General features: G+C 35.7%; 1 protein-coding gene across 2 annotated transcripts in view; it reads left to right on the top strand.

Annotated features, from left to right (window-relative positions):
• The window catches only part of CLSTN2 (calsyntenin 2), a 340481-nt gene that overhangs the window by 150532 nt on the left and 162071 nt on the right, over window positions 1-27878 (top strand). The window lies entirely within an intron of this gene.

Here is a 27878-nt window from a genome sequence, read left to right as displayed (position 1 = left end):
AAGACAGGAATATAATAATAACAATAATAATAATAATAGTGATAATGATAATAGTATTAATAATAATAATGTGTAAGAAACAAGTGATGCACAATGCAATTGCTCACCACCCGCTGACCGATGCCCTACCTATTCCCGAGCAGCCGGCCCCCCCACCCCGGCCAGCCACCCCTATATATTGTTTAGCATGACGCCAGATGGTATGGAATACCCCTTTGGCCAGTTTGGGTCAGCTGTCCTGGGTCTGTCCCCTCCCAGCTCCTGCTGCACCCCCAGCCTGCTCGCTGGCAGGACAGAGCGAGAAGCTGAAAAGTCCTTGGCCTGGTGTAAGCACTGCTCTGCAACAATTAAAACATCAGCATGTTATCAGCGCTCTTCTCATCCTAATCCAAAACATAGCACCCTACCAGCTACTAGGAGGAAAATTAACTCTGTCCTAACTGGAACCAGGACACACACTTTACCGTGCTCACAGTTTTTTGTGATGCCTAACCTGAACTTTCTGTGCTGCAATTTTAGCCCATTAGTTTTTGTCGTATCCACCATGGATAGGCAGAGGAGATTATTGCCGTTCTTTTGTTCAGCAACAACCTTTTATGTCACTCCCTGAAAGCACCGTGAGCATCTTAAATAGCACAGGAGCTTCAGCTGTCCATTGTGTTACTGGTAGAGAAGGGAAGCAGAGAAATAGGAGGTGACTTTGAGAGCAATGAGATGATGAATGCCCTTTTCACCTTGAAAGTGAACAGCCTGACTCTTCACTGTATCTCCATTATTAGGCTGATACAATTGCGTGAGTGAAGTGTGTTGCACTAAGTATAAACTGGGTAATTTTATCGCCGTAAGTTGGACCCATTCAGTCTGAAGCTGCTCTTACGCTCTAGATAGATTTACAGATAGCCTTTTTAAAAAAGGTCAGGTGTGTGTCTTACTAGCTCTGCAAACACAGGTACTCTGTCTCAGAAACAATTGCAAATCAGACTTCTTTTGCAGATGGAGTCCCAGTCTCTGACAACCATTTTGGCTTTGCTAAAATCACTGTAAAGGATGAGTAGACCTTCCAAGGAAGGATGTCTGAATATTCACTAAGCTACAGACTACATCCACAAACTCTCCCGAATCATCTTTCTTATTTTAGCAGCTCACAGGAGTGTGTATTCTGAACAGCACCACAGCTAAATCCAGTAGTTATCAGTCTGCTTACACCCAGGGGTTCGAACACAAAATCCTATTTCTCTGCTTGAAAATGTGAAGCGTCCATTCTTCTTGTTTGCTTATTTGCTTTTATTGATAAGCAGCGGCACTGGTAACAGAAACAGTCTTTTTGGTACAGTGTTACAAATAGGGAAATTATTCTTCAAATTGTGTCTCGGAATACTGTCTTTTTTGACTCTCACTATAGGCAAGATGTAAAATATGCTGTCGGTTTTATAATGCCCAGAATTTGTTGGTGTTAAATATTTCACTGTGAAAGTGATGCATGATCAAAAAATCTGAACTGTAAGTTAACTCATGGAGTATTGCTGTCATTTGTAATGAATGTAAAATTCAAAAACAGAAGTTTAAAAATTCAGCAGGTGATGTATTAATGCAGTTTAATTAATTACGACTGTAGCCTTTAAAGGCAAAAATAGAATCTCATCATTGTGATCATGACCTAAGGTAGAATAAAAGATTGGCAGCAGCACAGTCAGCTCAGCTTTGACCTGAGGGTGCTGTTTGCCATCCAGTAAAGTTAGGGTGATAGATGCTCAGACCTCTGATTAAGAACACACCAAAAAATCTCACTCTGACAGTGACCTCTGTTGGTTAGTCCCTGAAATTCAGAGGTGAAAGTTTTGTTTTTTCCTCTTGAAGTTTTTGCCAATTAGGCTTGATAGCCATTCATATTCATTTTGACAGTACTGAAAAAAGTAGGTCACATTCATGTTTGAAATGAAGACTAAAGGTTCAAGAACTCAGACTGTTCTGATAAAGCTCTTAGTAGCTGCTGAGTGGTCTGTCATTGTAGGAGTATGTGGCTAGGAAGAAATTCAGTCTTTAATGCATGAACAGTGAGGAAAGGTGCTTCTGGCAGACAAAAAAAGTAATGAATGAGAATGGTGGAAATAGACTTTATTTACTATACCTAAATATGATAAATTATGTGAAGCCAGAAAGAAGCAAGTAAAGTAACCAAGTAATTATGGTTTGATCATATTCATTTGGGCTTTTAGGCTTATGGAGAGGAATAGAATTTTTATGCTTATTGCTTTGAAGTAAATTGGAACTGTTTTGAATAGGTTTTTTTATAAATAAAACTTGATCTTTGTAAAATTCGGGCAGAATATTACAGTGGATGTGCAAACATGTACATGCAGACAGGGACAGAATTTGTCATTTTTTGGTGCTGCAGTGTCACACTAACTAATTAATCAACTATTTAATTAAAACAGGTTATTAGTGAAGTTGCCAGGAAAACAGCATCTGTCATTAAACTTCTGGGCTAGAACCAATAGACCTGTAGGTCCCAAAATTGGTAGGTACGGTTAGGCTCTAACTATGGGTATAGATTGTATCACACACCTTCTCTGAAACTAATGAAACTAATGAAGCCTTGTTGTATGAATACCTTTAGGTTTAATCAAAAAAATCAAAATTTCAACAGCTTGTTAATGTCACCATCAGAACTATGGCTAGTGATTACAAGATAACCCAGTCAAACAAACAAACAGACAAACAAAAACTTCCTTAAAGAAGAAGCCAAACAATTCTGTTCAAAGTAGCAAAGTTCTCTGTCAAATTCAAATGAATTATATTGTGGGAATTACTGTTTCCTGCAGCCCTGTCTGTAACAGGATACAGAGAGATGCAGTTTTCTTTCTTCTGTTCCTAACACCTTGCAAATTCCTAAATCCTAAAAAAAAAAAAAAAAAAAAAAAAAACACAATAATGTAGGAATCATAAATTTTCTTAATCAGATCTAAATGTATCAGACAAATTTTACAGAAAATACCAGAAAAGCACATTCACAATGACCCATTTTTTCTATGAAATTATACTGTTAGTCATAGTATACTTACCTTTTTGACATTACAGTATTTTATGTTTTCTAGAAATGGGCCATTAATTTTAATGCACTTCCTTTTTCTTTGGTGACCATTGCATTTGACTTTGACTTGCAAAGCTAGGTATCCATCCAGGAAGATTCACATTTATTACTAAATGTTTTGGCCAATGCTTCAGTTATGGAATTTCAGGAATTTCAAAGTTTGTTTAAATTTTACTTGCCTATTTATAAAGGTGTTCATGTGACTATTAGAAAGTTAAATGGAAACATCAAGAAATTTTTAAACTGTCAACAATTATGAATTGACAAAAATATGTGCTATATCTCAACAAACTGGTGAAGATAATACAAGGTATATAAAATATCACTAAAACACCTTTTTTAGAGACATTTCTAAGAGATGTTAAATCTTGAATCAGTAGATCTAATCTCAGTGGTACTGCAGCAATTCGTCCTCTGTGCTGACAGTGTCCATCTGTAAGGACACAGGAACATACAATGTCTGTAACCAATCCAATTATCTGCTTATATTTATGTATGTTAAAACAATATATCTGAATTAGCAGATGAAATATGAAGTTATTTCAATGAACTACGCCTTTAAAAAAAAAAAAAAGAAAAGATGCAGAAAGTAATTTATTTCATTGAGGTACCGTTTTAACCTATGTTTCCTTCACAAGAATGTGAGTTAAGATTGACTTGCTTTTGCAAAGTAATTTTCGCTATGTACTTAAACATGGATTCTACACACTTCCCTAGCTCTCTAAAATCAGTGGTGTTTTCTCAGCTCTGAATTTAGATTCTGAATGATACAGGAGAAGCAAAGTACCATAGAAAATACATAACATTTTGCCTCCTATGTTAAATGACTTCAAACATTTTAAAGTGGGACTTTCGTGATCTGAAGACACTCCTAAGTTCATGTAACAGATTAGTCAGCAAACTTATGATTTTAAGAATATAATTTCTATTTGGTAGTAACAGTCTCATGCTGATTTAGAGCACACATAATACAGTTAAATAAATATTGGCCTCTAATTTCTTTGTTTTGGGGTAAAAAGGGCTGAGGAATAATTTTGTTGTTATAGCATGAGTGACACTGAGGGCTGCCTTGGGTTCAAAGAGGCTCATCCCTTCTTAAAATCAATGCTTGCCAAGTATGTGTAAGCAGATGGAAATAAAGTGACAAATATCCACTGTAGTTAGATGTCTTCGTTATTGTGCTTGCAGTGAATATCATAGGTGAATAAGTTCTGGCAATTTCAGGTGCAAATAAGCATTTTTAAACATTTGTTGATATAAATTCAGTTACTTGAAAAGTGACAATAGCAAGCATAACTCAGAGTCATGTAACTTGGCAATGAAAAGGTTGAAACAAACAAGAATGATACTAGTGTTAATTTTTTTCTTTATTATTTGGTATTCCAATTAAGTAGTCAAGTAGTCATCTTGATCCTTCCATTTTTGCTTTCAGGGGTCTGTCAACTTGGACATTAAAAATTTGTGGCCATCTTTCCTTCTAATACTCCAATAACCTAAAGGACTCTTAGGGAGGGCTGAAATAAGTAGTGTGAGGGCCCAAGGGAAGGAATAAACTACTACTCTGAGTCTAATAGTACAACTTCCACTTGAATCTCTCTTTACACTTTCATTCCTTCCTTGGTCGGAGCAATAATGCAATTATATCTGCCTCCTTCAGCTCTTTCTGTGTTTCCTATGCTGCCATATCCTTAAGTGAAGAATTATGAATTAAAAAATGAATCATTTATAAAGGCATGAAGTATTAGTTATGCAGGTTCGGAATAATCTTTATAATACAGTGAAGTTTCAGTAAAATAACAAAGTGGATTTGGAATTTTCACCACTTAGAAGTTTACCACAACAAAACTGGCACTACAGGATTCCAGTTTGCTTTAAAAATAAAATCAATAGGCTAAATTAGTTGGAAAAATGACATGTTAAAATGTATTCCCCAGAGTAGAACTACTGGAGTTAATGCAGTGCAGAAGAGGAACATGCGGTTTGTCCAAAGTGGTTTCTAAATATTAAAAGTAAACCAAAAAAACAGCCTAAGTAGGTCATTATTTAATCTTTAGAGTTCATTTTGCTTATTGATCAGCAATTGTCTTTGGGGCTTCTCAGATGTTCTCACCATCTTTCCTTTAACCCAGATGTTTTCCAATCACAGCTCCATCAGTGTTGTTTTACTGGACTGGAATAAGTTCTCACAATAGTCTGTAAGTGCAGCTGCTTCCCATCCTTGCTAGGGCAGCCTAAAAAATGCATGTGATGCTACTTTTATGAAGCAAGAGGGGGAAGGAGAGTACAAAGAATTCAACTCTGGGCAGGTAGTTTAGGGCATTGATTTTCTACTCAAATTTCCTGCTTCTGGCTGTGTGAAGTGGATCAAACCAATTTGTTCTCTTGACCTAGGATTTCTGCCACTGTCCTATCTACTGTGTGTTTAGACTATAAAAAAAGTTACAAATGCTTGTGTCTCAAAACCAGGCAGTACTGAACATAGTCTTTTGCAACACCAAGCACAAGAACGATTTACTCTCCTCAGATGTCACTCTTTTTTCCTCCCATAATCTTTTCTGATATGTATGTACCATGTTTGGAGTAGGTGCAGCCCATGCAATTGGATTAGCGTGGATGCTGAACCTGAGCTAACAATCCTGTTAGAGATGTATATCATCATGGCTGCACAGCTCTGTCTGTACGGCTGTCATGGGCACCAGCAGCTCCCTGGCAGTGAGGTAGGCAAATTACCAAGAAATTTCATTACTTGAGTGCTTACTCTTGGGGTTCTGGTATGTGTAGAAGAAAATAAGTTTCCTCTGTGTGTGTTTGTTTGTTTGTATTGTTCATTTGTTTTTACTGAAAACATGGAATAAATTAGATAAGCTCATCGAGTAGTTTTCTATCTACTCTTGGCTGTTATAGATTTAATATAAAGAGGTAGAACAGATTTATTTACTATGAAAACACAGCTCATGATGTAAAGAAACAAAAAAGTGTCTTCAAGGTATTTTCTTCTCATGTTAAATGCATAGGGAAGTGTCACTGGGAGGTTGTGAAGGGTACTGATCCCACTGAGATGCAGGGAGACAGCAAGAAGCTGATGGCAATATTGCAAGAATTTGCTGTTCTTTTTAAGAACACGTATTAAGAACAATGGGCCTACTACTATAAAACCTAGTTTTTCATGTTTCTGGAATTTTGTTATAGGAGAGCTCAAGAGACTTCAAAAAAATAAATTGCCTATATTAGCAGATACCTGCTAATTCAGAGAGGGTGGATGGCCCTAATGTAGCCACAGCATGTGGAAATACTAACAATGGTAAAATACAGCTGATTTGCTCACTTGTTGGGATCCTTATTTCAGCTGTTGCAGTCACCTTTATGTTTCTTGTGCTGGGTATGAGAAGGACCTTGGCAGAAAGGAGGTGTAAGCTGCCTTTTTCTCTTAAATGGTTAGCTCCTATTATTTTTTTGTGGTGCATCATGAATTTACTATCCACATAAAAGACTGTTCAAATTTGTTTCAAAAAAAAAAAAAATTAAATCTTGTCTCATTAGGTGGTATGGTACACAAAATAGATACACATTTAATGCAGGTAGTTTGCAAGCAAAATGTAGTAGATAACTGGAGTCTTGAGGTGAGGTTTGCTTTTCTCTTTTTCTGCTTTTGTACTTTGAGGCTTTTTCCTTGTAGACTATTCTGTTTATTCCACTTTTCCTGGATAAAGGCAACTGTGTAACTGCACTATGTAAACTTAGTAAAAAAAAACAAACAAACAAACAAACAAACATGAATTTAAAGGAACAGAGGCAAAATGAAAGTTGAATCATGGCCATCATAACCAAAAATGTCGTACTAATTTGGAAAAGAGAAGTTAAATATAAATGTACAGAAGCAATTGGGCCTGCTTTTATACGGAAATCATCATAATGATGCTGATCAGGAGGCTGGAGCACTTTCCCATGAGGAGAAACTGAGGGAATGGAGTTTGTTCAGCCTGCAGAATAGACAGCTTTGTGGGAAGATAGCAGTAGCCCCCCAGCACCTGTTTAGGAGGGGACTGAGAAGATGGAGCTGGGCTCTTTATGGTGGGAGAAGGAAAGACAACAAATTGAAGCTAGAAAGGTTTGTAATGGACATAAGGCAGAACTTTTTCACCAGGAGGACAGTCAGGCATTGGAGCACCTCCATCTTGATAGACATTCAAGGCTTCATAGAGCCTTACGTGACCTGGTCTGACCTGACCTCTTAGCTGCTCCTGCTTGAGCAGGATAGTGGCCTGGAGACCTCTGAGTACCCTCCTGCCTGAATTGTCCTATGATTCTATGATGTTAGATGTTTTTTACTTTATTTTACTGTATTTTTTCAGAAATGAAATTGCTAGACAGGCTTTGGGAGGACACTTAAGCTTGTGGTAGCATTTTATTGAAAACTCAGGGTGCTCACTTTCTTTGGATTTGGAGAGGATGTCTGTGTTGGCAATGACAAGGCCACTTGGTAAGGGAAAGGAAACAGAAGATCTGTATAAAAGTGACCTGGCTGAAGGCAGCTAGCAATGTTCTTTACATTATAGTTGATTCTTAACTTAGTCATAGAGGAGGGCAACAAGCTTCACTATATTGTGTAAGTCTTTCTTTGTTTTGAAATGATAATTTTATTTCAAAATAACATACTTTTAAAAAGGAGCCATAGCTTTCTGTGTAAACGGTTCTTTTTACTCTTAACTAGTATGGCTACATTGAATACACACAAAAATGGAGGCCTAAAAAGTATGGTAAAAAAAAAAATAATCCCTAATGACAATTATTTAACTTCTTTATGACTGAGCCATAAATGCCCTTTGCGTGTCTTGGACTCGTATAAAATTCAGAAGAAAGTACATTGAGGACAGCTGACAGCAAACTGGCTCTTACAGTTCACTCTTATGGCAAAATGTCCAGATTGTATTGAGTGAACACCTTGGCAACGGTTCATATCCAGATTGCATTACCTTGTTCTGTGTTGACTGTAATCGCATAATAGTCATGAAAGGCCAGATGTCCCTTGTGAACCTTGACAGTGAATATCGGCTAAATACTTTTTTTTTTGTCATTATCTCAGTGTGGTTTTTTTTAGTACATCAAAAATAAGTAGACACTAATATCAGACCTCTCTTGCTATTTTTAAATGTGATAACTTATGATATCTGCATATATAATACAGTTATACTTGCTAAAATATTTAAATTACAGTCTTTAAATAGTTTAATGCTACTTTAGGAAGAAGCTGCATTGTTTGCCTTTGATTCATTTAGGGCTTTCAATTCTCAGTGAGATTTAATTTTCTTGTTAATTGTTCTTGTGAACAAATTTTTAGAGGTGAGATTATGAAAGAGATTGGTAGGGATTCAAACTTGTCATGCTGTTGGACATCTGTGTTTGTTTCAGGTTAATTGCAATATACTCATTTACTTTTAATTTTAAACAGCTTTGGTAAGAAAGATTTTATTACCGGATATAATGGACTTTTTACTGCACATATTCTCCCTTCTGGCTTTTTCATATTCCTTTGATCTTCAGAAATTATAGATTATGAAGTGGCAGAAGAGCAAAAGTTTTAAAAAATACAACAAACCAGACCACCACAAAACAAACAAACAACAATGAAGGAGCCAATGCTGACAATCTTGTTGCTGGGACTATGACTTGATCTGTTTTGCAATTAAAAGTGGAAGGGGAAAAAAAAAAAAAAAAAACTTCTCACTAGAATTGTAAGATGCTAGTTTCCAGAGTTGCTGAGACTAGCCTCTGACTAGCCTTGTGTCAAAATTCCAAACAGATATTAAGCTATACACGGGCTAGCAGTATTAATTTAATAACAAATCTAAGACATTTTTAATTGAAGAAACAATTCAAAGCCAAAAGAACCCCACAATTAGAAATACCTAACCTTATCCCAGATACCTGGAGAGTCTCTTAGTCTTCACAGCTTGGGTTCTTTGTCAGTGGCAATAGGCTAGTGCGTGGAAATTTTGCTTTATGGTTTGGGATCAACTTCTCCATAAAAATGAAGATGGATGCATCTGTATTAAATGGATCAGATAATGTCATTTAAAATATGTTCTCTGACATCAGCATGACTCTTGTTTCTCAGACTAAAAGGTGATGTAGGGAGGACACTTCCTGAGCTGGAAGTTAACCAGTTTTTGAGCAGTGGGGTGTTGGAGAAAGCTCCATTCACTGGGTGGGGAAAGCAAGCTCCTCACAGCTTCTCTGATGTGATACCTAAAATTAAATGACCTAAATACTCACCATTTCTCAGAAGAAACTGGACTGGATTTAAGATCCCCTTTGGTTGTGGATGTATTGGGAATTTGGGGAATTTATTTGAATGAAGATTATGAACTAGCAACTGCTATCTAACTACATAAAACTGGTAAGAGAATTTACATGGAGTAGTAAGAGGAATGGAATCAAAAAAAATCTGAATTGTTTCTAAAATTAAAATATAATCAACTTTAAATTGCTTTCAGAATACTTTAAGGTACGGGAGAAAATTTTTTCATTATTCACAATTGACGCGGATGTGGCAATTCTCTTGTAATTGATAATTATTGCAGTACTGACAAGTCATCAAATGTTCCTGAGCCTTGATGCATTCCTTCCTTGAATTTGTAGCTCTTAAAATTCTTTTTGCAAGAATGTATTTATTTTATTCTAAGACATGCTCACTGCTGAACATAAGCCTCAGCTCTCTTCTATGTGCTTCTTGTTTGCCCTTCAAAGAAAATAGATGGAGATTTTTCTTTACGGTTTATTTTGCGCCAATAATTGGTTCAATGCACAATATAGCTATTCACCCTGTAGTGGACAGAAAATCTAGAATATATTTACCCAGTTAGTCACTTGGTTGTTTATTATGTACCATTGTTGCTATTCTGAGCAAGTAAAACATGTCATTAATACTGTGCCATTAGAAATAAATGAAATGCAGTAGGATTACAGCAAGCCTGATTATGCCACCAGGAAGATCTATATCTGCTAGACTGTTCTTGGCAATGGAAGAGATTATTCCGAATTACAATACTTGGTCATATATAGCTCTTACTTTGTAAGTTCTTATTTTATAGTTCTCTCTATATCTTATCTAGTTAACATGCATGGAACACTTAATTACATCTTGATGAAAATTTGTGATAGTCAAACAGGGTTTCAGAAATACCTTGGAAGGAAGTAATTAAGCGGGGATAAACACAAATGTTTAGCACAAATATACGTTTTTGCTGCTTGGAGTCAGCAGCTATTCATATTGAAAGTATTCTGTTGGTTTACTTGAAAGACTCTTATGCAAGACAGGTAGAGACAAAAGTGTTCTGTGTGAAGAATGTAGAAGTTAGAAAGCAACATCCAAGCAAGTTTTCTATAAATCTCGTTTCTTATTACAAAGTCATTTTCTATAAAGTGTAAGGGTTAACTGCATACAAAATGGAAATACCTTTTTTCTTTGGCATTGCTGCACAAGCAATAATGTAATAAAAAGCAATAATGTAGGCTCTGTTAAACAAGAATTTATGATAATCTGGTAAAATAAGGAAGTAGGTTGGAATAAGGAATAATACCTTACAATCACATCACAGACATCTTTCAGACAGGAAAGATGCCTATGGAGTACTAGCCAGGAGGCTCTTTTGAAGTGCTTTATGTTGTCCTAATTCTGCTCCCGATTATAGAAGTTTTAGCTTTTCTTTTTGGTTGCCACCTTCATCATGAGGGGGAGGGTCAAACAGAAATTTGGTGAATATATCATTAGTGGTAGTCTTCTGCAGTCTTTTACACTCAGCCACATCACTGGTGCTGCAGAGCCCTTGTTGCCATCTGCTCCTGCTGTGATGTCAAACACAAGAGCTGCCCAGCTAATTGGCTCAGCCGAGTGTAATTTAGGAGGAGATGCTAGTGGTTAGCAATTTCACATCATTTCAATACACTACTATTTGTGCAGCTTTCAATCATCTTCTTGATGCCCTAATCCATTTCTTTGGATAGTTGATCTCTCTCTTGATGTCTCCTTGTTTCAGTCTAATGGATTGTAAATTGGTTTGACTTTTTTATGCACTTCCATGACACTGAACTTGGGGGACATTCTCTTTGTACTGGAAACCCATGAAAGCATGCATAAATAAAATATAGGTAGGTATATTGCACACGTTTATGACACACATAATTTTTAAAATTTCTCTTTTTCTCCTTCGGACAAAATTAAACCTGCATATGCATTTTGAATACATACACACACAGACACAGACACACACACACATTACACTATCTTGGTAATATAGTAATTCAGATCATAGGTTAGTTTCCTTCACTTTTAACATTATCTTATATGTTTAGATTAGAAAATAATACAAGGATTGAGAGGAAAAATAACTAGTTCTGCAAAGCAATTAGTTTTTAGCTACTTGATTGAGTGTAGCTCTAACTTATTGGCATGAAAGTAACATGGTGATATGCCTACTGAAAAACAGTTTTATATTATCTTTGAATATGTGAGGGAATTGAATTTTCAATTTCTTATTTTTAACTCATTTTAAAAAAATCCTAATATATATAATTTTCTTTTTTATATTAGCTTCAAAACAGGAGAAGTATTTTGGATAGATGAATGGAAGCAATAACCAGCCTATTATAGAAATCATCTCAGTAAGAGTTGCTTTTACAATTTAGTTCATTATTTTAAATAAATTTTAATTCCTTAAATTTATTTAAATAAATGTAATTTAGACATTTAAATTTATTTCTATCACATTATAAAGACATGTAAGTGCATGTTATTCTGAAGTAGTAGATACAACTAAAAAACACAATATTTTAGGCTTAGGTGTTCTTTTGGAATAAAGTCAGGGTAGATCCCTCTTTAACCAGCTGCTAAAAATAAAATATTTGAGAGGCTTATTGGTTGGCTGATTGATTTGTTAGTACGTCTGACAAATTTAATGGATGTTTCTGACAAGGTTTAAGCTCCTTACTGAGATGCTTGCCTTGGAGATGTTCCAGGTGCACTAATGAAAAAAGTTATGAATGAAGACAAGAACAGTTAATGTATTTGATGAGGAATCTGGAGTACAGAAATTACATGAAATATAACACTGTAATTAGTGAGCATGCTAGAGTTGAAATGATGACAGTAAATCAACATCAACTTCCAGGCGCTTTTGGACAAGAACTCTATATTTAGGATAACAAAACTTCTACATCCCAATCGGCACTGAAGTGGGGCTGGGGAGTGGGGACTGTGCTTAGGATGGGCCCTTTGCCTGATGCTTCACTCCTGTGGTCTCTTGGTAGAGTATACTTAGGCCAAAGGGGAAAATTTTGCAGCTCTGTTGGCTTCCATGGATGTTTGCCCATTTATGCAAGCACAGTGCTGGGCTTATTTGTGGAAACTGGCTGTTGTTTGGAACTCCTTACTAAGAGCAGCATCATGAAAGGCAGAATCATATGTGGTAAAAAGAATAAGCCCCCTAAGCTTTGTATAAAATTTTTGATTAAAAAGTCTCCCTTCAAATCAGATTTGGCCCATCCGTTGCCATCTGTCAGCTTTTCAATGCCCTTTATCAAATGTTTTGGTGATCTTGGTCCAGCCCCTTTAGGGGTGAGCTGCTATAGAATATACCATGCATGGCAGTCTGCTGTTGTCTCCGAGGGCTGTTGGGCATGGGGCTGAACACTCAGCTGATGTAAGTGTTAAAAATAGTGTAGAAAATGAAATAGTCTTATGCTTCAATGTACAAGATACAAGTAGGAAGACACTGCTTACTGTTTACTGGAAACAGTAGTTTTTACATTGCATGTGAAAGCATAGCAGAAAAATTATAATTAGTGTTCTCCTACAGTCTGTGTGTAATCTGCTTATTCAGTGTGGTGTGACATACAAAAGTTATCTTGGTTACCGACTTGTCTTTAAATGATAAGCCTAAATCATAAATAAATCATAACTTTTTAAATCATTTTGGCTTAATTTTATTATGAAAATGTGAGAATTTGAAGATATTCCTATAATAAAGGTGCAAAAATCCAAACAGAAGAGAAGTGAAAACAATTTTATGAATGAAAGTCTAGCTTTGAATAAATAAGTGAAAACTGAGTCATTGTTCCCAAAAGGAATGGGAAATAATTTAAGGCGCTGAAAAACTGTGCTTAACTTTTAATTAATTTTATTAATTTATTATATATATTATATATATTATATATATATAATTTAATTATTTTTCTTCTTAATTTTTAATTATTTTTTCAGGTTGATAAGTCAGTAGGTAAACTTTATAAAGCAGAAGTCTGAATACACAAAAGGAAATAGATGTTGCATGTTTCAGGCAGTTTTGTGAATGCTTCTATTCGTAATACTTACTCTGAGGTAGTCTTCATATGCTACCATTCAATATAACTTATGAAAACTTTTTTTTTTTTTACACTTTTGTTGTGCTTGCTTTTAAGTTTATACTTGAGTAAAAATAGGCTTTTTAAGAGGTTTGCACTGATCAGAATCAATCAATTTTTTATCAGACTACCAAAATAAGTAACTTATCACGCTTCAGGACGGTGCACAGAGCATGAAACTAGGGCAAAGAAATTAATATTTTAGTATTCTGCACTTAAGGCATTACACGCTTTTTTGCTGATGACAATGGAAACAACTTAGAAAAGGAGTGAAAGAGAGCCTTCCCTCTCTTCCCATTAGTTGTTAACAAAAACTTGAATTGACTAAGGAAGGCCATGAGCTGCTTGCTTATTTTCATACCTCACAACTCACCCATCAGCCAGTTTTCTCATATGCTCATTTTATCTTGCTCTCATCTAAAAATTATAAATTCTTGTAATTTCTTCTTTGACCCAGGGTATGTATGTGTAACTGTCCTTTAGAGGAAATAGAGCCCACAGGACCTGGGAAATCAGATTTTAATTCCTTCTGGGACAGAACAGATTTTGTTTTAGAACATTAGCAAGTTTAAAAAATAAAATAAAATGTCAGTGCTCACTTTTGGTTAAGGGGAGTATTGCACAAAATAGTGCTGTTGGGGAAATCTGACCAACCAAACTACTACAGAGAATTATAAACAACTGAAAATTTAATTGGAGGAAAAATCCCAACTGCATCCCCTGCCTCTCCAGTTTTGCTGGAAGAGCACTGCATCTTCTGTTTTATGGTCGTGGCTGTGTTATTGCAGCAAATAGATGACTGTTACCTCTGCAAATATCAAAAAGGGTGATAGCTTTAAAATTATACATACAAAATAAAATATTAAAGAGCTATTTGAACCTACTGCTCTGGTAATAACAACCCAAGCCCTGGACCTAGTTGTCATTTCTTCTAGTGAAATGCAGACAGCAGTACCTTGTCTTTTTTCCAGCCTCCTCTGTAAAAATGGTATATTTCTAATGCATAACCTTCTTCCTGTGCTCAGCAAATGTGGGTCCTTTCCTGACGGGCCTTATCTTCCTAATTGCTAGCACTTGAACAACTGAAAAATGGAATATCAAATAAAATCCAGTGATAATAAATCTACTGCTGCATCAAAACAGCTAATCTTTATCACTGATAAGAGAATAGTACCTCCAATGCAACTGAGAATGAGCAAAAGTAGTAGTAAAAGAGAAATAAATATGTTCTTTGCAAACTCCGTGCTATTTTCTTCTCTGTTAACACCATGACTGATTCTTCTGAATGGGTAACCATCTGCTGAAACCAGCGGTAATATCCAAGAGAGTCTGGGTTGGGATTTGCGTCAAGATGAATGGCACCCATGTGGCACGGAGATCTTGGATGCTCTTAATTCAAGTAGGTACCCTGGTTTTGTAGTTCATTGCTGGTACGTAGTGAGGTTTAACAAATTTTGAACTTAACACACTCATCTGCAGGCTAAACTGCAAAAGACAGAACACAGGTCTTCCCAGAGAGACAATATGCAGAAGTATGTTAGCTTGGACATCAGACACCTCACAAAAGGCGTAGGTCACTGAAGAAAGATGAGAGAGATCTGTTGCTGCTGCTAAAGACTTGTCGTATCTGTTCAAGAATGGCTTTGGGTATAAATGAATGACTCCAGTACAAAAGTAAGTAAGGAACTGAGAACAAGCACATATTCAAAGTTATGAAATTTGGGAGGATGGGGGAGAAGAAAGTATATTTACCTCCCATAACGAAGTTTTAACTTTTTTTTTTTTTAATTACAGACTCTAGTAGACCTTTTAGACCATATTAAGCAGTAATTTATTGTGTAGGGTTACTCATGAATAGAATAGTCCTTGATAAATATACTAGGATAGTTCTGTGGTGGTTTGACTGATGTTACAGAATAAGCAACTGTAAGAAGGGCATCTTTATTACAGCGCCAAAGAAATGCTGTTTTCACAGTGTGAATGCAATGTCAGTCTTGGTTCTTTCTGCAGGATTCTTTCTTGGTGTTGATACCAACTGTAAAGCATTTTATTTGGGTGTTTTTGTGCTAGTTCTCCTACCAAGCCTCATGGCAGCATTTTTGGAATATTATCCCTTTCAGCTTTCAGACTGAGTATCCCCTTTGTCCTTGGTATGAGAGAAAATGTTATTTTACTAGAGACAACTGACTTCTGAAAAATGAGGCAGTGTAAGAGGCATTCACAACTACTTTGCAGAAAGAAATATATGTGTGTATAACTATATATATATATAGTTATAAGGTAGTTCACTGGAATAAGATAGGAAAATGTAGCAAGATCTACTGGTGGGTGGCACCTTGTTTCAATTCTTCCTCTATTTAAAGTCTTAAAGGGGCTCTGTGTTCCCTTTTGTGGTTAAACATTTCCTGAATTTCTCACTTTTTTTTTTTTTTCATTTCCTTGACCAGTCCTGTAGACTTAGATGCAAATCTCTAGTGTTCAAGGTGTTTCTATTCCTACCAGGAACAGTGTTTCTATTCCTACCACTGATTCAAAGAACTGGTTTCTGTCAACTATTGTGTCCTTTCTGTCTGTACATAAAAGCAATGATTTTGTTTGTAATGTTCTTTACCTCCCTGGGTATTCAGAACCACAAAATACTTTGCCAGACATTATAAAAATTAAAAATCAATTTAGGTGCTGAATTATACATGGTTTTCAACTTAGTAATATTCTAGGATTTTTTTGTTGTTGTTGTTTCTCAGCTTTTTTCACATTAGGAGAAAAAAAAAAGAGCTGTACTATCAAATGCACTTTTGATAGATATTCCTTATTATTAAAAGACAGAGCTAACATCTTATTCATTCTACCACGATATCTAAATATTTAATTTTACAATTCCTAGTGCCCAACTTTATTTTTATTTTTTGATAAATATAATGTTTCCATTTATGGTTAAGATTTGCAGGGAGCAAGCATATAACCATAATTAGTTCTAGAAGGGAAAAAAAATCATTTAGTTCATTTTTTTCCTTAAATATACACAGCAATATTTGTCAAGCTGCCAAAATATGAAAACAATAATCAACAGAATAAAGCCTGAAAAATATTAATCAAAGTGCAGTATGATTAAGCTTTATTCTTACTTTAAATAGGGAGTAGGATATGAATATCCTTAATAAATTCAATGATGCTAGAAATAAATGGTTAATATATAAAAAAAAAATGAAAGCCTTAAAGCAGAATAGAAGCTTTAAACATCCATTTTTTCTTCTTTTTTAACATTTTTTTTCAGTATCTTAGTTGAAACTACAGACATCTCATATCTCTACTTTATTGTAGGCTGATCGCTCCATATCTTTAAACTTTTGCATGTATATAAATATTCAGAATAGATTGGAATCAGTTTGCTAGAATTAAAAATAAAAATCAAGCCTAATGTACTTATTTCTTCATTTTTGTACTTAAATCTTTGTAATTTCCTAGTCATAGAAGTTTTAGAGCTTTGGCAAGGTCAAGTTAGTTACTGCTTGAAATGTACTGAAGAAAAGAATCATTAAATGTAGGTGGTACTAGTATGTGTGTTTGTGGTTTAGGACTTCTTTAAGAAAAGCAACATAAATAGTCAACAGACTGTACCTGTATATAGTCTGAACTTCACCTTCTTAAGCATACAGAATGAAGTAAGTTCAACTTAACTTGAACTTGATTCTGCGGGTATTCTTAGCATTTGCTCTTCGTATGATTATTTGCTTAATAAAACGTTTGCAGTAAGTATTTTTTTTAAATATGTATATTCATTCTTGTTATAAATTTGATGTAGCAATTTTGGCATTACTGGTTCATAATCTTAGCTTTACTTATTGAATATACAAAGTAATATAGATGGATTTACAAATAAATACATTCTTATGAAATTATGTATATTTAAGGCTCTTGACTCTGTAGGATAGTTCTGAACATTCACATAAGTGCTTTCATTAAGTAATCAATATCACCGAGTATTTGTACATGAGTATATGAATGAGATGTGAAAAAAGTAATAAGCATTATAAATCTACTTGGTCAGTGCTCAGTAATAAGCGCCTCTTGGTATGAAATAAAGATGTGCCTTCTTTTAAGAAACAAAAGCTGCAATATTGATATGAACATACTCTAGACATGTTTTAGTGATGTGAAAATAATTTTTTAGGTTGCTGCATTTAGTTGCAACCCTGCAGGTCTGGACCTACTATTGATGAATTTGTCATACCTAGTAAGAATAATTCTAGGTGAGGAAGTTTCCTGCACCCATAGAAAAATCATTTTCCCCCTTCCAGTTAAATAAAGGTTTTGATTTTGTAACTGTTTTTATTGTAAAAATGTCTGAAGTACTTGCATTTGCAATAAAAAGATACTCTGATTGCATATGTGGTCACAAATGGATTAAGATAATCTGCTGCTAACCTATAAAAATGGTATGTTGTTGGAAAATAAAACCCAATACATTCAACTTTTTATATTATTCTTTCAGGTTAAGTATTGTTTCAACAGCTACATAAACTAGGAATTGCTCGTCTGCTTGAGCTCTGGGCAAACAGCAACACAATTCCTCCTTCAAATTTTAATTTTAAATAAAGTTGTGAGAGTAGGGAAGTCAAAAACAGGAGAGAATTACCACTACCATTATGAGTAGCACCACTGTAGTTTGTTATTCTCATCGATGAATACAACCTAATATAAGTAGTTCTTCAATTTAATGAATTGTTCACAGAATAAAATGCTCTCTAGAAATGACAAAGTTTCCCTATAGTCTTGCATCTCTTTCTTAGCGCTAATGCAGAACACCAAGCTGACCCCAAAAAATCACATCAGACTCTCTTACCTGTAATAGTGGAAATTTTTCTCTTTTGGGCAACAAGCAAACGTGGCCAATCAGGCATTCTTGATTACATCAATCTTTATTTAATTAGAAACCTCAGTGGGAGGTGTGTACAGATCATGTCCTGAAAGAGCAGCAGGCATTCTGCTGAAATGGATCATGGAGATAATATTGCTCATTCTTGCCATAGAACTTACCTAACTTGCGTATGATTGGAAATCAGCTCTGATTTCAGGATGGTAAATTATCAAATTCCTATGCTGTCTGTCATGTAAACCAGTGATTCGTTCGGAGCTTCTGATTATTTGAACTTGAGTTACTCCCAGCCTTGCCCGTTATTAGATGCTCCTATGCACACAGAGCCACTCAAAGTATTCAATGTATTTGATGTGTAGGTGCAAGCCTTCACACATTTTTAAATAATTTTCCTGAGGAACATTACATATGAAAAAGCTGTTTTTAAAGGTATTCAGAGGAGGACTTCTGGCAGAACAAAACGTCGGTGTGACATGCTCTTAGTGCCCTGTGTAACTGAGCATATCAGCTTCACCGGGCTGATTTTTGAAGTGTCAGAATTTTAAAACATCTTTATTTTTAAGTCTTTCAGCTGTGGAAACTTCTTGGTATCCTATTTGAAAGATGCTGTATTTGCTGGTCCGCCACATCTCCACATTTTTTTTAGGCTATGAATGGTTTTCCTCTGAGGGGTAGAATAGTAGTTCTTTCAAAAAGAAGGCACTGGGTTATAGTGCTCTCCGTAAGCACAGAAAAGGCAATCCGTGAGAATTATTTTACAAAGTGTCATTGCAGAGAAAACACAGAAAACTTCAGTGTATTTTTCCTTATTACACAATTTAAAATACTGCTTCATGTAAATACAGGGATTTCTGCTGATATGGGTGTCACAGAACTTAACCTGACATTAGGGCATTTATATGTCTACCTGAATTCCAAGCTATCCTTTATTCTCTCTTAATTTGAACAAGGACTAGAGTGTAAGTGTCTGCTGCCTTAGTCCTCATACTGTCCATCATTTGATGACAAAGTGGATCAAATTTTACAACTTTGATCAGATAAGCTGAATTTGTCAGTGAGTAAGTCAGACAATATGGAGAAACGTCTTGCTAAATTTCTAGGACACGATAATTTTGAAATCTTTCTCCCAATATCAGTCTGCATTTCAGTCAGCTCCTTTGGAAACTGATAACTGTTGAAGTCTGGTTTGGTTCAAGGCATAAGTTAAAATTTGTTGTTTTCGAAAAGCTCTCCACTGATAGTGGATGAGACTAACCTCTTTTGTATGTGTCCTGAGATTTGGTGAGTAACAGAGAAATGTCTGATTCTGTCAATCTGGCAAGTAGCTAGGTTTTGTATTCTATGATGGGCAGTAATGAGACTATAGACTACAGGCTTTGTAACAAGGATGTTGTCCTTAACTTGGCAATTAGGACCTATTATTCAAATTATGTTGACTTCAGAGAATGGCATTTGCATAACTGCATTTGATTAGATAACTTCTTAAGTGGTATTGTACATTTACTTCAGTATCTATTTTCTTAACAGAGTTGAACACATGTAAGTGGTGATGGGTGACAGAAAAGGAGAATTACCCTGGAACACTGCTGAGTAAGGGCTAGCTGGATGTTGCACTAAGTCACTTTTAGAAGGAAAACAGTTGCAGAGCAGTTAGAGCTCTAAAGTATAGCAGAAAACTGAGTGATTTAAAAACAGAGATGAGCATAAGCCTTGCCTAGTAAGGACAGCAGCAAGTAATCCCTGGTGCAGTGGGAAAACCCTGTAAACCACTCCCTGAGGGCAGAAACTTTCAGATTCAGATCAGCATTCTTTCAGGATACCATCGGTCTTCTCTGATCTTTTTACTTACTGTTCTGTTATGATATCTTATCCTTTACATTTTTTTTCTTAAACTCTTCCTGAAATTACTTCATATTAGTTGGGGAGCTGATTAGATTTTCCTTATGATTATGCAACTGTCTAATTTTTCTGGCAGCTGCCATCCAACCCGATTGGTTATAAACTGTAATGCATTATAAACCCATGGCTCAGAAACATTGCATATTTTATACAAGAAAAATATATTCTGTATATTGTAAATATGGGTAGTTTCCCTGAGGGTTCCCACTTACATGGTAGTGGTTCACTAAATGTTAATTTCTGATTTAGTAAATTGTTGGATGATAGCACTCAGGATGGTGACTGCTTGAGTAATGAGATTCTGATGATTACTGCCCCCTGATGAAAAGTGCTTCAAAACCATTCATAATACATGAAGAATGTAGAGCTTTTAGTATTTAACAACTATACTGATTGTTTTTTATGGCTTTTCATTCCAATAACTTAAGTTTAGTTAGCTTTTTAGTTTGTAAACTCTTGAGAATAAATATTGTCTTTTAATTTGTGTCCTTCTCATCACTGATTAACAAATAAATAAAAGGAATTTTGGTAAGAAAGCAGGGGAATCATGACAAAATGGGGACTAGTCTCAGCAAGCTTTGCAGCAGATGCACAAGCAACCCACCCATCACAGAAGTATCACGCATTTGTGTGTGCTCTCACAGATTTTTGTTTCTCATAATGACTTCTATGTGTTGTAGATACATTTATACAGTTACTGCAATATAGATATATTTTACAGTATTGCTACAATTAAATGTTTGATGCTATGTAGCCAGCCTCAACACTTGATTCACTGTTCTTTTTTTATTAACGCTGTTTTATCAGTGAATAGAGGTTAAAAACAAAACATTTAAAAAAAAGAATAAATGGCAGCGATTGCAATTGTTTTATATTCTGTTTATCTTTAATTTATTTCATCACTAGAATGCTGTATTGCAACTGCTTTTGAGAGCTAGTTCCCTGCAATCTATTTTTTTAGGATAGCAACTTTTTTTTTTTTAAATTCTGTCTTAATTTCTACTAAGCCTTGCATTTTCATATTGCATCTCTTGAACATCAGGATTCTCCTTAATATGGTAGATAGACTGTAGGAACAGAAACTAGATGAAAGAGATCCCTGATAGAGAAACTGCTGGCATTACAGTTTTTATTTAAATTGTAACTTTTATCATTAAAACTATTTCATGCTTCTTAATTTAGGGAAATAGCTTAATGTGGTCTTATTATGAACAGCTATTGTTTACAAAGGACCGTGTCAGCTGCTTTTATCAACTCTTGAAGCCTTGATGATGTGGCAGCAGATGAGTTCAGTGGAGATTAATCTGAAAAACAATTAATCCCCTTTTATGAAATCATTAAATTAATATAATCAGAATTTAATTAATTTTCAATTCAGATATTAAGAAAAATAAAAACAAGAAGGTTGATGGGTTCAACCATATTTCTGGAGTTTGACTTTATATTAAGCTGGGTAGTGAGCACCAAATACCAAAATAATAGTACTTGAAATCAAAGTAGCAAAAAGGGTGAAATACTATGTGTTAGAGAAATGAGTCATATCAGCCTTGCTTTATTGAGCAGAAACATATACCAGAAATAAGTTGCATCACTTATGTTTGTGGGTTATATGATGTTCAATTTTAAGTTAATTATTTTTAAGGTAGCTGAAAATTAAATCAATTAACTACCCTTCTCTGTTCTGTTTTCAGATCTATTAACTATCAGGTCTTTTCTTTCTTTCTTAAAATATATTCTGTGTGGTGATCGTACCATGCACCATTTCCACAAGCCCAGGAGGCCATTTATACTACAATACAGTGTGGAGACTGAAGCTCAAATGCAGCCCTCTACACACTGTTGATGTCCTGAAATGCAATCTAGGTCTAGAATGGAGTGAAACCAATGTCCAATAAATACAGGGAAGGATTATCTCACACTCCTTTCTGCCTCTAAAGGCCATAAGGGGCTCAAGCCACTTGGCTTTGCAAACTGAAGACTGAACATGAGCACAACTGTCCTTGGCTTCTACTCCATTCAGTTGCCTGATTTTCCTGGCTAGCCCTTCAGATCACTGGCTCAGTGCCAGTCTCATTTTCATAGCCTCATTTAAAAGGGAGAAGAAAAAAAAAGAAAGAAAGAAGGAAAGAAAAGCTAGAGATTTTGTTAATCTTTTCTGTTGCGTTCCTGTGTACCTGTTGAGGATGATAGTACTATATTAAACATTGCAGTCCTCTGGAAGCTAACCTGCTTGTGTGCCATGCAATGACTCAAGTGCTAACAGCTCTTAGGGCATTGGCATCTTACTGTTTAGGTGAGGAATTTCCCTGTGACCTTAGGAAAGTATTTTGCTACGCTGTAGAGGGGAGAAGAGAAATGCTTACTCTTCTCTTCCCAGGGATCTGATAAATCTCACAAAGGATAAAGTTTTGAATCTGGTAATAGTCTGATGTTAGAGAGGTGAGCTAGACTTACGAACGTGGTGCTTTCAAGCCTGTAAGATGTTCCTCTTCACAATGTAACTTCTTTGATAGAACTATAAGCTTGGGCTTCAGAGAATTGAAGAAGCAGAACATGGCATCATTCATGTACATTGCAATTACTCTGCTTGGTGTTCTGTTCTTTCTTGTGGAGACGATTATCTTTCTGAAGTAAAGCTTCTGAAAACATTCTCCAGCTGCTCACTTGTTAAGTGTTCATTTAGCTAGGTTTACAGAACAATGAATCCTTTGTCAGGAATTACCAGAAAATCAGGGGATAAAGGCCAGACACCTGCAATATAATATTCAGGGGTGAAAGCTTCCCATTTCACACTTCAGATTCAGTGCAGGATGTTTGGAGGTATGGGTTGGTTCAGCTCTATTTGAAGCATTAAAAGATTTTCTTTTGGGGGGTGGTCTCTGTATACTTTCAGAGACGAAGATGCCTAATACTTAAGTCTAACCTATATATTTTCCTCTCTTATTTTGCATTGAGTACAGTGTTTAGAGGTAAAGATAGTAATACAAATGAAGAAAATCTGAGACTAAAAGACCAAAAAGGAGCAGCCAGGTTTTCAGGAGACTGTCCTCCTGAAAAATGGCTACACACATTGAGGCCCTGCTTCAAGGACGTAGTCAAGCATTGCTCATTGGTGGGAAGTAGAGCGTAATTTCTTTCCTCCATGCTTCCACACAGCCTTTGCCTTTTTTTTTCCCCTTTTTCCTTTTCCCTTTAGTTAAATTATTTAATTAATAATAATTGTCCCTTAATTATTTTTCATTTAATTAAATTATCCTTATCTCAACCCATGAGTTGTTTCTTTCCTTTTCTTCTTCTAGGGGTGTTCAAGGTAAGGTTGGACCTGGCACTTAGGGACATAGTTTAGTGGGTGACATTTGTAGTAGGGTGATGGTTGGACCAGATGATCTTGAAGGTCTCTTCCAACCTTTATGATTCTATGATTCTTCCCCTCTTCTGTGGAGGCAAATGAGAGAGCGGTTCAGCTACCTAGCAAGGTAAAACCACCACAGTCTCACCTGTCTGCTTGCCACAATACCTGATGTAGGACTCCTTGTTTTTTGGTGAATATTGCTGTGGTGAATTCTGTTGTGTTGACTGGTCTCAAACAGCTTGGTTGTTTTCTGTGAATCGCATTTTTTGTCTTCTGTAACCTTTAAAGTATAATCTCATCCTATAAACAGTTAACTTTATCACCATTCTAATAGTGTCAGTTATCACATGTCATAATTTTTCTAATGTAACATTTGAGCTCACAAAAACATTAATACAGAGATTGCGTCCTACATTTTGTTACATGTTTTGACTTGGCATATAATCTTAATGATAAATCATCTGCCTGTTGTTGTCATTATGATCCATCCCATTTGCTTATGATTTCTAACACTAGACCTGCCAGAAAAGGGGAGACAGACAAAGAATTTTGCTTCGGGAATGAAAGACTGTAAATTACAGGTGTTGCAGAAAGACAAGAATCAAGAAGAAAACAGAATTAAATGGTGAAGAGAAAATTATTGAGGGAAGAGTTAAAACATTGATACCATTATAAGCTGAGTTGCAAAAAACACATTTCATTTATTCTACAGAAGGGAAAAAGATTCCTGTCTGTCTCTCAGGATCTCATTGACTATTGCCATACTGTATTCTTGTTCAGGCTGACATACTTCCTATTGGGCCTTCGTGGAAATGAAGAAATAAAACAGAAAATGCTGCAGAAACTCCAACAATAAGGTCATTTAGGAGGTATTAATACTCTGACATGTTTCTGGACTGCTAGAATATCTTCATATAGGCCATGAATTAGGATTTACATTGCAGCTAAATTATCTTTTGTTTATATGCAGTCATACCTTTCACCAACAGTATCAGCAGAGAAACTGGAGTATTTGTGAAGCAGCTTTAAGCTGACAATAGTACTAAGTATATTTTTTACATGAAAGAGATTTTTAGGGTAAGCTATTCACTATGTTCAGAGGTCCCACACCCCAGTGAACATGCTTGAAACATGCTTTAGGATATAGACTGAAGTACCAAAAAAGGGTTTAAGTACTTTATTGCTGAATAGAACAACAAGGAGATGGAATGATAATATTTTGTAAAACTTGACCAACTCTCCCCCTGTATGGTGGACTTACAAGACTTAAAAATACTAAAAAAAAAAAAAAAAAAAAACCTTTTAAATTTTTCCCCCAGTTGTGGTGATACTATTATTTCTTCTGAAGAACAACCACAAGAACAAGTCGTAGTTTCTAGGCTGCAACACTGTTTTTCAGGTAACAGCACGGGAAATCCCAGCAATATTGGTCATGAGGGTCTCCTTGGAGCCTACGACCAACAGACAAATTCCCTTTAAAAAAAACACAGCTTTTTCAAAACCAGGCATAATTTATGCTTTCACTTCCTAAAACTTTTTAATGGAAATAATATTATAAAATATGTATTTCACTTCCTAAATAATGAAAAGGTCAAGTAAGCTACTCAAAATAAATAGCAGTTTGAATACTTAAAAACTGGAAGTTTTAAGTATTTGTGCCATCTTGGGTTATGTTTCTTGGCACAATTTGTAAACTGACCATAGCATAATCAAGAAGCTTCATGTCAGAGAAAATAAGGGATCTTTGTCATATTTTAGTATGAAAATTACAAAGCCTTATGGATTTAAATGAAATTTCACTCCTTTTAATTTGAATGAGTTTGTAAGATAGCCAGAGGTGTCTAAATGAATTACAGCTCCCCTTGACTTCAGGGAGAATTTTGCTCATGAGAGTGTGCAGTTTTTAAAAAATGGAGTCCAGGTTCCTGTATAGTTTTGAAAAATGCAGCCTTTGTCTTTATAACAGCTTATTTCTACCAATGGAGTGTTGAAAAGACATCAAACTGAAAAGTTCTTAAATCATAAGAGCAAATCCAAATTTAGCTAATGCTACAAAAGGTTAGCCAGACCTTTTGAAGTGATGTTATAGCAGCTCTACTGTCTTTTGGAAACTGATCTGAAGCATGTTCTTTCTGTCTCTTTAGCAGTTAAAAGGAATGAGCTTTGTTGCCTAAACCAAATAAAAAATAATGACAATGTTTATTTTGAGTTGTGAGTGCAGGGAAAGGCAGGAATCTTTAGCTAGATACTGCAGAATCCTGTTCCACATAGTACCCCGTGATACTTATTTCTTTCCTCAACAAAATAGAGGAGAAAAGGAGGAAGCCCTTAAGCAGAGGGCTGTGAAAAATCCTGAACAAGTCAAATGTGCTTGTGTGGTCTGATCCCTATTGCGTAGCTGCCACAGTCCCCAGTGCATTAATTTAGATGGGTAGAATCTGAAAAGGCAAAGTTTGGGGCGTGTGTTGAGCATGGCGTTATTCCTCTGTAAATGGTTTAGAGCAAGGGTTAAAATAAAATCAATATTCTTTCCTGTTGGCTTTTCCACTTTAATTGGGAGTGTATGTTAGCCCATATTCGTTAGACCAAGCTAGGGACATAAACCTGATTCAGTGCTGGACTGAAAGAGAGCAATCTAGTCACAAAAGTACTGTGTTAACAGCTTAAGGTTGATTAATTTCTGTCAAACTTCTCTGCAATTTCCTGGAGTGGAGGTGCCTGTCAGATTGTAAACCCAGCCACACTCTGGCTTATCCCTCCCCTCTGAATTTAAATGTGCTTTAGAGAATCAAAGCTCACATATATTCTAGGCTTCCTATGTGAAAGAGAGCAGGATGTCTCGTGATAGTTATTGTGATGCTACAAAGAGGTTAGAGAGATTTACAGAGTAGTATCAATTATTTATTCCAACTAAGAATTGGAGCATTCTTATATCTCCTAGAACATGGAGATAATGATTGTTGACAAAGAATCGTATAACTTTTAATGTTAGATGGCAAGGCTAAACTCCAACAGCTCATTGTGTTTGATTCAGGTTCTGAGTGGTCTTGTATTTGAAAGCGTGCACTGGGGAGTTAGTTACTGGTGTGCCTGCAGAGTTTTTTGTGTTGCTTTTAAGAAACCGTCTTACTGACCTTTAACCCTCTTCGTGTGTTTGTTTTTGTCCTTTTTTTTTTTTTTTTCCAGATATGTAAAGCTGTCACTGAACATTTTTAGTAGGAAAACTTTATTTTGCCTAGAACTCTAAGCACCTAACTTCTCTGGTCACTGATGTAATAAAATAATACTTCTAAATGATTGCTAACATTGTCTTATCAGCTATTCCATTCTGAAATATGGAAGTTGCAGAGGAGAAAAGCAGAAAGCTATCTAATCTTCGCATCAGGATTTGTGAGGAAGGAGTATATGTAAATAAGTGGTATTCCCCTTTACAGAGTTGTCAGATGTGAAAGGCTATATCCAAAAGGCATTCTTTTTTCCTCAATAGGTCATATCTGAGTTTGGGATGAATCATTCCTGGGAAACTGGGTGAGCAGTAGGCAAAAGTATACTAAGCTCTATCAGAGACTGAGGTATGTTTCTTGATACATGCCAGAACTGTCTGGTCTGTAGGCAGTTTGTTGAAAGCATCTGCCTTTCTATGCTGCTTTACTTGTCCTGTAAAGGACACTATATATATTTTAGAGGTCTTTTCTTCACTTTGCACTCAAGTTAAATTAATTTGGCCCACGTATATAATGAAGACAAAGGCAGGAATTTACCCAGCTTTCTTTAAAATATCATTAAATACAGAGTTGTGGTGAGAGGTAGACATTATGTCTGTATAAAACCAACAGACTGTCAGAGTGTGAGTATTTGGGGGGTGTGGGGGGGAAGTATTACCCTTCCTGATTTTCTCTTGGTGCATTCAGACTAGCACACTAAGGGGGGCTTGGGAGAAACAAACCTTTAGGTACTGCTTTAACCTCTGAGGAATTAAGATTCTGTCCTGCAAACATACTTGTATTGGCTACAGGTAGCTTGTATACTCAGTTGAGGATCCTTTCCCTCACCTTTTTTGAGGTGATTGTAACTCTGTATTAAAATATACATGTTCTAAGGAATTTGTTGTGGAAGCACTGCAGAAAGTATCCCATGCCAAAAGTACCAAGTAGCAACCTAACACGTAGTCTGTGAGCAAGAGGGCAAGTGCCCTGCAAGAATAGATATATAAGAAAAATTACACAGTTTTATGATCATTGAAGTAGAAATATCCCTGCTTT

The sequence above is a fragment of the Anser cygnoides genome, chromosome 9 (assembly GCF_040182565.1).
Source record: "Anser cygnoides isolate HZ-2024a breed goose chromosome 9, Taihu_goose_T2T_genome, whole genome shotgun sequence".
Lineage (NCBI taxonomy): Eukaryota > Metazoa > Chordata > Aves > Anseriformes > Anatidae > Anser > Anser cygnoides.
This window is presented reverse-complemented; position numbering and strand designations above follow the sequence as displayed.